The sequence below is a fragment of the Mus pahari genome, chromosome 9, assembly GCF_900095145.1.
Source record: "Mus pahari chromosome 9, PAHARI_EIJ_v1.1, whole genome shotgun sequence".
Classification (NCBI taxonomy): domain Eukaryota; kingdom Metazoa; phylum Chordata; class Mammalia; order Rodentia; family Muridae; genus Mus; species Mus pahari.
The window spans coordinates 50,250,729-50,260,069 of NC_034598.1; the positions used below are offsets into that span (position 1 = coordinate 50,250,729).

At 45.7% G+C, this 9,341-nt stretch overlaps 1 non-coding gene across 1 annotated transcript; it reads left to right on the forward strand.

Annotated features, from left to right (window-relative positions):
• The first annotated feature begins 8,333 nt into the window (after nucleotides 1–8,333).
• On the forward strand, nucleotides 8,334–8,466 carry LOC115064738. The gene has a single exon (XR_003844565.1). It is a non-coding gene; the product is annotated as a small nucleolar RNA SNORA17 (small nucleolar RNA).
• Nucleotides 8,467–9,341: the final 875 nt, after the last annotated feature.

The window sequence follows — 9,341 nt, forward strand, 5'->3', positions numbered from 1 at the left end:
GGCACTTCCTCACCTGAAGCTCCTTTCTCTGTGATAACTCCAGCTTGTGTCAAGTTGACACACAACCAGCCAGTTCATATTCGTCTCTACTTATGTGACTAGAAATAGAAAGATGACAGAAGATGCAGCCTCTACATACTGAATACAGGATCCCTATTGCTCACTTTAAGAGGTGTTTCCAGCTTTAAGAATGAATGGCTGTGGTTGACATTTATCATCATTGTTTCTGTTCAGTTACCTAATGACCGCTAACCCCAGCACAGCATCTGGAAAGTGTCAGTCTGGGGGATACAAAGGCCCATGGTGGGGTTGGTGAGTAAAGGTTCTTACTTCCAAGCCTGTCGTTCTGGGCTCAATCCCCAGTGCCCACGTGGTAGAAGGAGGGAACCCACTCTTGCAAGTTGTTCTCAGGTGTTCCATGGCATGTGTGGATACACACACACACACACACACACACACACACACAAGACCCCAAGTGCTGACTCTACTATTTCTGTAGTACACCTGGAAGTGACATTCTTCAGGTCCTGCTTCCGTTCAGCTATTAAACTAGTCACCCCAGTTTCAGAATCTCTGAGCCTGTAGATGCCCCATTTCCTTCCATTTTGAGAATTACACTTACTTATTCCTTTTCTGTTCAAGTTAGTTTGGCAGCTTCTTCTTCTTTTTTTCTTCTTCAGTGAAATCATCTTAATTGGTAAAATAACTCACTCTTACCCTGGAGGAGAATATGGACCTTATTGTATAGATCAAACATAATATGACAGAACCAGTTATTGTGTGGGAAATACGCTCTTAAAGATACTGAATATTTAACACAAAAGCGCCAGCATTTGGTAGCATATTTCGATCTTGATAGATGAAAGGTATTTAGGTGAAGCAGATCACGAAGCAGCAAGCATGTAAGTGATGTTTTTAGGGGCTGCCTCTGGATTTCCTGTCAGCAGTTTCAGAATGACTGATTAATTAAGAAAGACTTATTTATCAGAGAATGGGGGTGTCTTAGGGTTTCTATTCCTGCATAAAACATCATAACCAAGAAGCAAGTTGGGGAGGAAAGAGTTTATTCAGCTTATATTTCCATAATGCTGTTCATCACCAAAGGAAGTCAGGACTGGAACTCAAGCAGGGCAGGAAGCAGGAGCTGATGCAGAGGCCATGGAGGGGCGCTGCTCACTGGCTTGCTCCTCATGGCTTGCTCAGCCTGCTTTCTTATAGAACCAAGACTACCAGCCCAGGGATGACACCACCCACAATGGGCCCTCCCACCCTTGATCACTAATTGAGAAAATGCCTTACAGCTGGATCTCATGGAGGCATTTCCTCAAGGGAGGCTCCTTTCTCTGTGATAACTCCAGTTTGTGTCAGGTTGACACACAACCAGCCAGGACAGAGGGAATCTATTGAACTTAATGCATCACAATGGCATGTCACAGGCTGCTTTGCTACCCAGAGAGCATCTTCATCCTAGGATACACTTTAAAGGGTTATGAAACTAAGGCTGACTCCCTGCTAATCCAGGACCAGCCATCTGTGATGGCTACTTTTAACTATCAACATGAAACAATGTAGACTTACCTTAGGAAGGGAGTCTTAAGGATGACTTGTTTAGATTAGGTTGATGTGGGAAGACCCACTTTGTGGAATTTGGATAGAACATGGGTGGAACTCTTTCTTGAGCTGGGTCCTCAGCGGAATGCAGAGAGTGAGCTGAGCATTGGTGTGCATGCAGTGGTGTGCATGTATTAATTGATCACTTTCTGTCCCGACTGCCAGATGTAATGTGGTCAGTTCTCTCACGGTCCTGCAGCTATGACTTCCCTGCCTCTAAGGCCTGTAACTTGAAACTGTGAGCCAGATTAGCCCTTTCTCCCTTAAGTTGTTCTGTCAGCGATCTTACCACAGCAATAGGGGCAGAAATTAAGACTCGCTGAACTGATGAGTTCCAGGTCATGGCAGACCTTGTCTTACAAAAGGTGGTTTTTGATCAGATGGATGGAAACTTACCCTGTTTTATCACTAGGCCTAGGTTTCAATTTCCCAAAGCAGCAGGAAAGGCTTCCTGAAAAACCACAGACAATGAGCCATTTATCAGCAATGGGCCTGACATCTACTGCAGAGATAGCCAGCCCAAGGCCTGAGACAGTTCCTGGAATTTCTCTAAGGCCTGACCGTAAACTGTAAAACTAATATGGTAACCAATTAGAAAAGTACTAATGTAACTGCTGCTTACCTAGGCAATCATACTAAAAAGGACCTAACCATCCCCTAAATCCTGTGATTAAAAGGAGCCTATGAGCTCATCTCAAGTCGCCACTTTGTAGGAATGGCTGATCCCCGCTCCTCAGCTCCCACGTGCTGGTTGTTTCTGAAGGACAAACACTCTTTGCTTTTGCATATGATTTGAGGGTGACTTCTTTCAGTGATTCTTGGATCCTTACAGTTATGTTATTTCCTCAAACAAAAGGGTGGACCCTGCCGACCCCTGGTTTAGAGCTACACTCAGAAGAGCGCATGGTTGGAAGTAGATTGTGGAAGGAACTTGAGTTTAAATCTCCTATTGGAGAGGAGGTGGTAAGCGTGAGGGGAATAAATAAGGCAAGACTGTCCACATGCCGATAATTAGCTCAATGTGATTGGTTATTCTACGGCATCATCCCCAGATCAACCAAACCAGACACTCATGGGGTTGGGGGTGGGAGGGTGGGACCCATTGATCAAGGTGATTCTTGTCTGAAGGTGTCTTAGTTAAGGGTTTCATTGCTGTGAATAGACACCATGACCAAGGCAACTCTTAGAAAGGACAACATTTCATTGGGCTGGCTTACAGTTTCAGAGGTTCAGTCCTTTATCATCAAAGCAGGAGTATGGCAGCATCCAGGCAGGCATGGTGCAGGAGGAGCTGAGAGTTCTACATCTTGATCCGAAGGCAGACAGGTGGAGATTTTCTTCTGCAAGGCAGCCAAGGGTGGGGGGTGGGGGCGGGACGGACACTTGGTTGAGCTTGCGCATAGGACTTCAGTGATGCACTTCCTCCTCTCAAAAAGGCCACAGCTCCTAATACTGCCACTTCCAAGGGACACATTCAAACCACAGCAGGTGAGGCTGAGAAGCACTGGTAGGTATCCTATTACTTCACTGGGAGTAGTGAGGGTTGTGTCTGACCACTCTTCCTAATTAGCAGGATTTTCCTCTTGAGAACACCCTCAGGCCTTGACCTGAGTGTGGTTGATATGGTGAAGACAGGATATGTTTTTGGTTATTATTATTATTATTATTATTATTATTATTATTATTATTATTATTTAGAGTAACAAGTTCTAGCAATAAGTTGGTGATCATGGAAGATAAACACCTACCTGCTTTTGAAATCTCTGGATATCATACCTGGAAACACTCTGGACCTTATGATGGACAGTGAGAGGACTTTAGCAGAACAATAGTATCAGTGTCAGGCATGGGTTCCATCTCATGAAGGGGGCCTTAAATGCAGTCAGAGAGTGGTTGGTCACTTCCACAAATTTAGTGTCACCATTGCACCGATGTGTCATGCAGGCAGGTCACCATTGAGGATCAAAGGGTTTGTAGCTGGATTAGTGTTTACCTTCTTCTGATAGTGTGCAGAGTCCTGTTCCATACCATGGACACTCCTAGTCAGTAGGGGTGAGGCTAGCTATAGGCACCAGCTTGACTTGTCAATGTGTCACGAGTTGTGTAGATGTTGACCTCAGCAATAGGATCTTACATCAGTTTGTGGAGAGCATTTGTATTCATCAGGGTTCTCAAGAGTCACAGAACTTATGGGTAGTCTCTATACAGTAAGGGAATTTGTTGATGACTTACAGTTTGCAGTCCAACTCCCAACAATGGTCAGCAGCAGCTGTGAATGGAAGTCCAAGGATCTAGCCGTTGCTCAGTCCCACAACTCAAGCAGGCAAGAAGAGAGAGAGAGAGTAAATCTTCTTTCTTGCAGTGTCCTTATGTAGGTCCCCAGCAGAAGGTGTGTCCCAGACTAAAGGTGTGTGTCACCATGCCCGGATCTGGGACTTTCTTTGTCCCAGATGACCTTAAACTCAGAGATCTCCCCATCTTAATCTTCTGGGATTCATAGCCACTATGCCTCAGAATCTCCATGCCAAGATCCAGGTCAGAAACTTGTATCTCCCAGCCTCCAGATTAGGATCACAGGTGAGCCTTCCAATTCTGGATTGTAGTTTATTCCAGATATAGTCAAGTTGACAACCAGGAATAGCCAGTACAGAACTCAAGCCTGGGCTGGAGGCCCAGCATCTCTGCCAAGCTCCTGGGTGGTCCAGTTGCTTCTGATGCAAGGACTCTGTGGTAGTTTGAATGAGAATGGCCCCCACAGGTTCACAGGGAGTGAACTATTTAGAGAATTAGATCCTGTGAGTTGGAGTACATGTGGTCTTGTTGGAGAGGGGTGTCATGGGGTCAGGGGTTGGGGAGTGGACTTTGAGGTTTCAAATGCTCAAGGCAGGACCAGACTCTCTCTCTTCCTGTGTTGGAAGACTCTGCTATTAAGGTCAAAGTCTATCATGACCAGATAAGCTCTCCCAGCCTGGTGCAAAACAGAGGACTCCGTTCTCAGCGGGGCTTCCTCCTCTCTGTCTGATCTTATCTGGAGACTGTCTCTAAGCACAGGTGCCTGACTTTATCTGGAGGATGACCTTGCACAGAGCTTCCTGTAAATGCTGCTCGATTCAGCTCAGAGGTCCTGCTAGCCCTTACTGTGAATGGTAAAGAGGTACAGCGCTTCCTGCCCTGTAATTCCCCCCTCCCCAAAAGAACCCCTCTGAGCACAGGCGCATAGTCTATGGCTAGATTACAGGTTAAATACCCCGCTCTTCCCTACTTCCATTGAACCTGAACATGCCTGGCAGGTTCTTGGAATTCCTCTTCATGTAAAAGAAGTATTCCCACCCTAGCCAGTAATGTATATCCACCCTGGAAATACCTACCCACACCTCAAGATCTATATAACCCTTGTTCATCCCCAATAAAGTGGAACTGTCTTGTTGAAGCTGATCCTGGAAGTCAGTCACAGCTGTTCCAGCCTTACCCCACCCCCACCCACTTCTGCTTGCTTTGTGCTTGCTGGCCAGTGGGCAACAGCCAGGGAGGAAGAAGGGAGACTCACATTCCTGCTGCTTGCTGGTCCTGATGTAGACTCTTAGCCACCTCTCCAGCACTGTGTCTACCTGCATGCTGCCAGGCTTCCTGTCTGGAAAACCGTGGGCTAAACCTCTGAAACTGTAGGCTAGCCTCAGCTAAATAGTTCACTCTGTGAGTTGCCATGGGCATGGTGTCTCTTTTAGCAGTAAAGAGCATGGATGATGACAGCCTGTGTTCTGAGCTATGCTGACTTTGGCTCAGCTGGGATGCTACATTAAACAATTAACTTACATTAAAAAATATATCACAAACTGTTTATATAGCCCAGGGTCTTGATATGGAAACCATGTTACTCAGTATGAATCTATCACAGAGCCCTGTGATACAGCCTCCTTCACGGGTCAGCAGCCCTTCACCTGTGAAGTTTGTTCTGCGGAGTCCTGCTTTCAAATCTCTGTTTATGAACTTTCTCCACGTCCCACACCAGCCTTTTCCAGTCTCTGTGGCGTCAGGCTCCCTGTTGGAGCTAAAAAACAGAACACAACAAAGTCCCTGAGGGTGGGACCCAGTCATTTCTCTTCTTAAAAATCTCCACAAGTGATTCTAATATGCAGCCAGAGTTGAGACTCCATGTTTTAAATACCAAAATTCTCATTTCAGTGTTGCTACGGTGATTTGTTCCTTCCAGAACGGTTCTGCAAAGAGCCTGTTGCTAACCCTCGAGAACTAGGGAATTCGTAGCTGGCTTGCACAGCGCCTGAGCTCTGCCTCTCTCAGCCTGGAGCTGTGTGAGGGCTGCAGATTGTATTCTATTTACTTGCCTGCTGTTCAAACAGAAGAACTCTCTTATTTGAATCTCTCTTAGGATGAACAACTTCCCCATTGCGGGCTAATCTGAAGATGGAAAGCCCCATTAGACAGAACAACAGACCCTGGGATATGTCCGTGCTATTAACAGTCTATCCGTTTCTGCTCTTGCAGTTTTGTGGGGGTGTTTCCCTTCCTGACACAGGCTGCCGACAGTTTTTTGCTTTTCTTTTTAAGGTCCAGTCAAAACAGGCTGGGGAGTCTGCGGCAGACATCAGCCAGAGGAGGGACAGAGAGGCCAGCTGCAGTTTGGATTTAACAGGCTTTAGAAGGTTGCCACCTGAGAAAGGAGTTATGCCTCTGCCCAATTATTTCCCCTCCTCCCCTGTTCTACTGGCCTCCATGCTACCAGAGAGAAATAAGCTATCCTAGGGTGGAGATTTGGAAACCTTTAGAGCCATTTGCAGACTCTTAAATTAAATATGTGGATTTGCGCCCTTTTCAGTTAGTGGAGGTATCTTTTAGTGTGCTAAGTATTGGCCTAAAAAAATTTTTTTTTTAAAGTGAAATATATATATCCAAGTTACTTTTTCCCCCTTTGAGTCAGACGCATACATATTGTTCCTGAACATTCCTCCCCAGGAGAAAGAGAAAAACCGTATTTAAAAACGAGGAGGAGGGGCAGTAGGAGGAGACGTTGACTCTGAAATCCTGCCTAATCCGAACTGTGCTTGTGAAAGTGGGCCAAGTGGGTCTTTAAAAAGAACAAATGCAGGTTTGAGAGACGACGACGATGAGCATGGAGCTGAGTTCTCAGCACCCTCCTCCAGGGGCACAAAACTGCTCTAACGCGAGCTTCAGGACAGCCTAGTGCCTCCCCACAGACACATAAATAAACATAGTAGAAGTTAAAAAGAAACCGTACCAAATGTGGTGTAGAGGGAATGGCTTATGTAGTATGTAGAAGCATCACCTGCTGATGGCCTATTAGCTCAGGCAGGAAATAGAAGGTGGGACTTCCGGCAGAGAGAGAGAAGGAATTCTGGGAAAGAGTCAAGAGGGGAGAATTCGTCCTGAACTTTGAGGAAGTTAGATGCATGAAACTGAGAGGTGACCAGTCATGTGGCAGACATAGAAAAGAATAAATGGGTTATATAAGTTATGAGTTAGTTGGGGAACGAGCCAAAGCTTATGGCCGAGGTGTTTATTCATAAGTAAGTTTCAGAGTCATTTTTCTGGGTATGAAGAGGCCGGGTAGAAAACCTTGTGGTTACAATGTGGGTCAATGATAGAATACTCACGTATTTATGAAGCCCTAGGTATGATACACAGGGCCACAAGGAAAGCAACCTGAAACAAAGTTACACAAAAATCATCGTGAGTTCAAGTCCTATGATTCCAACCAGGACCCAGTGGGTTCTCCACCTTTTTTCTTTTCTTTAATTTTTTTATACTCTGAGAATTTCATTTGAAATATATTAATATATATAAATTATTATATTAATATCATAAAATTAATATCATATTAATTTAATATAATATACATTAATATACATTTAATATAACATATGTTAATATAGTGCTATATTAACATAATATTAATGTGCATTAAGAGATTTATTTATTTAAACTGTAGATCTCTTTAGGCACACTAGAAGAGGGTATTGGATTGTATTACAGGTGGTTGTGAGCCACCATGTGGTTGCTGGAAATTGAACTCAGGACCTCTGGAAGACCAGTCAGTGCTCTTAACCACAGAGCCATCTCTCCAGCCATATATATATAGTGAATAGCTGAGCTTGCTAAAAGCAATCCTGTGTGAAGGCAACCAATCTGCTTAAGATATAAGGTCCAAAAGTTAAAGGCAACAAGATTATAATTAATGGCCTAAGCAGTGTAGAAATTAAAGTTGTAAGCCACAGGGAAGTGGAGAACTAGGATTCAAACCATCCCTGATTCTGTTCTTTTTCTCTTTTCCTTTGGGCTAGTCCTAGTTCTCAAACTTTAGCCATAGACACCTTTACTATTCCTGAATGATCAACATAAACGTCACATTCTTCATGCACAGGTTACTAGCCAGGTTTTGATTGCATTTAAGGCCCACTCCATGAGATGGACCCCGTATTTAATATTGTTGATATGGTGAAATATAAATTGTCTTTGATCTACGTACACCACTCAGACCTGTTGACAGCATAGATCTGAGGAGTGAGTGTTTTAAGTTAAATGAGTGAATCTAGGGATTAAATCTTAGAGTCAGGGCCATTTTGACCCATGAGTAAAGAATATAGGCCCTGGGGAGTTCCTTTCTGGGGCAGTGGTATAGCTCTTAAACGATCTCTAAAGATTTCCTTGAGGCTCCTGTCATTTACAGCCTTCAAAAATCATCCATCCCTACCCTTAGGTGGTGCAGGTGTAGCTGCTATATCACATGTATGCCAGTAGGTGGCAGAGAGGAGAGAGGCTATTTCTATGCTGAGTATTCTGACCTATGGACATTTGAATGATTATTAGTAGACTAACATTCCCTGGGGGGGGCTGATCCAGCTTTGGGAAAGGCAAGGGTACTAAATTGACCTTCCCGGGGGGGGGGGGGGGCTGAGATGCCTACCAGTCTAGAGCCAGGCAGGCTTGGGTGAGTTCCCAGGATGGGGAGCAAACTGGAAGAACTCAACCTGGGACTGTGGCCTTGGGCGGGAGAAACTGGAGACTAGAAGAACTCAACCTGGGACTGTGGCCTTGGGCGGGAGTGAGTCGGAGACAGATGACCCTTTCACAGGGCCATTCTGGCAGTCTGGGTGAGAAGCTAGCCTAAGACGATCATTAGACTAATGCCACAGGACCCGGACATGGAGCTAGCCTGAGATGATCACCAGTAGAGTGCCACACAGGTCTGGTAGTGGTGGTGGTGGTGGGGCAGACCGTGCCTGAGATGACCTATGCCCGGCACCATAGCACTCCTGGCACCACTCCTGAGATGGCTCCAGGGACCCCAGGGACCACTACGAGGAGCAAGTAAGTGATGGAGAAATGGAAGAGAAACAGAAGGGTGTGGGTACCATGAAGATGGGCAGAATTGAAGACCTGAGGGTAGTGAAGAGCACCCTGATGTGAATAGCCAGGTATGCCACCTGGGACCACAGTGGGATCCTGGCCCATGCTGCCACTGGGAGGCTGTACCTGGGCCCATGGCCCTGCAGCAGCAGGGGTCTGTTACCACCAACGGCCAGGCAGGCAGTCCTGGTCTGGGCTGCCACAACAGGATGCACATGTTGATATCTGAGGTCTATGGAGAATTGACCCCACCCTTCACATGGGCATCATGGAAAAGCTGGCCCTAGAGGCATGAGAGCAGGAAAGCTGATCTGCCAGAGAGCATGTAGAAGTCAGTCCTACAGATC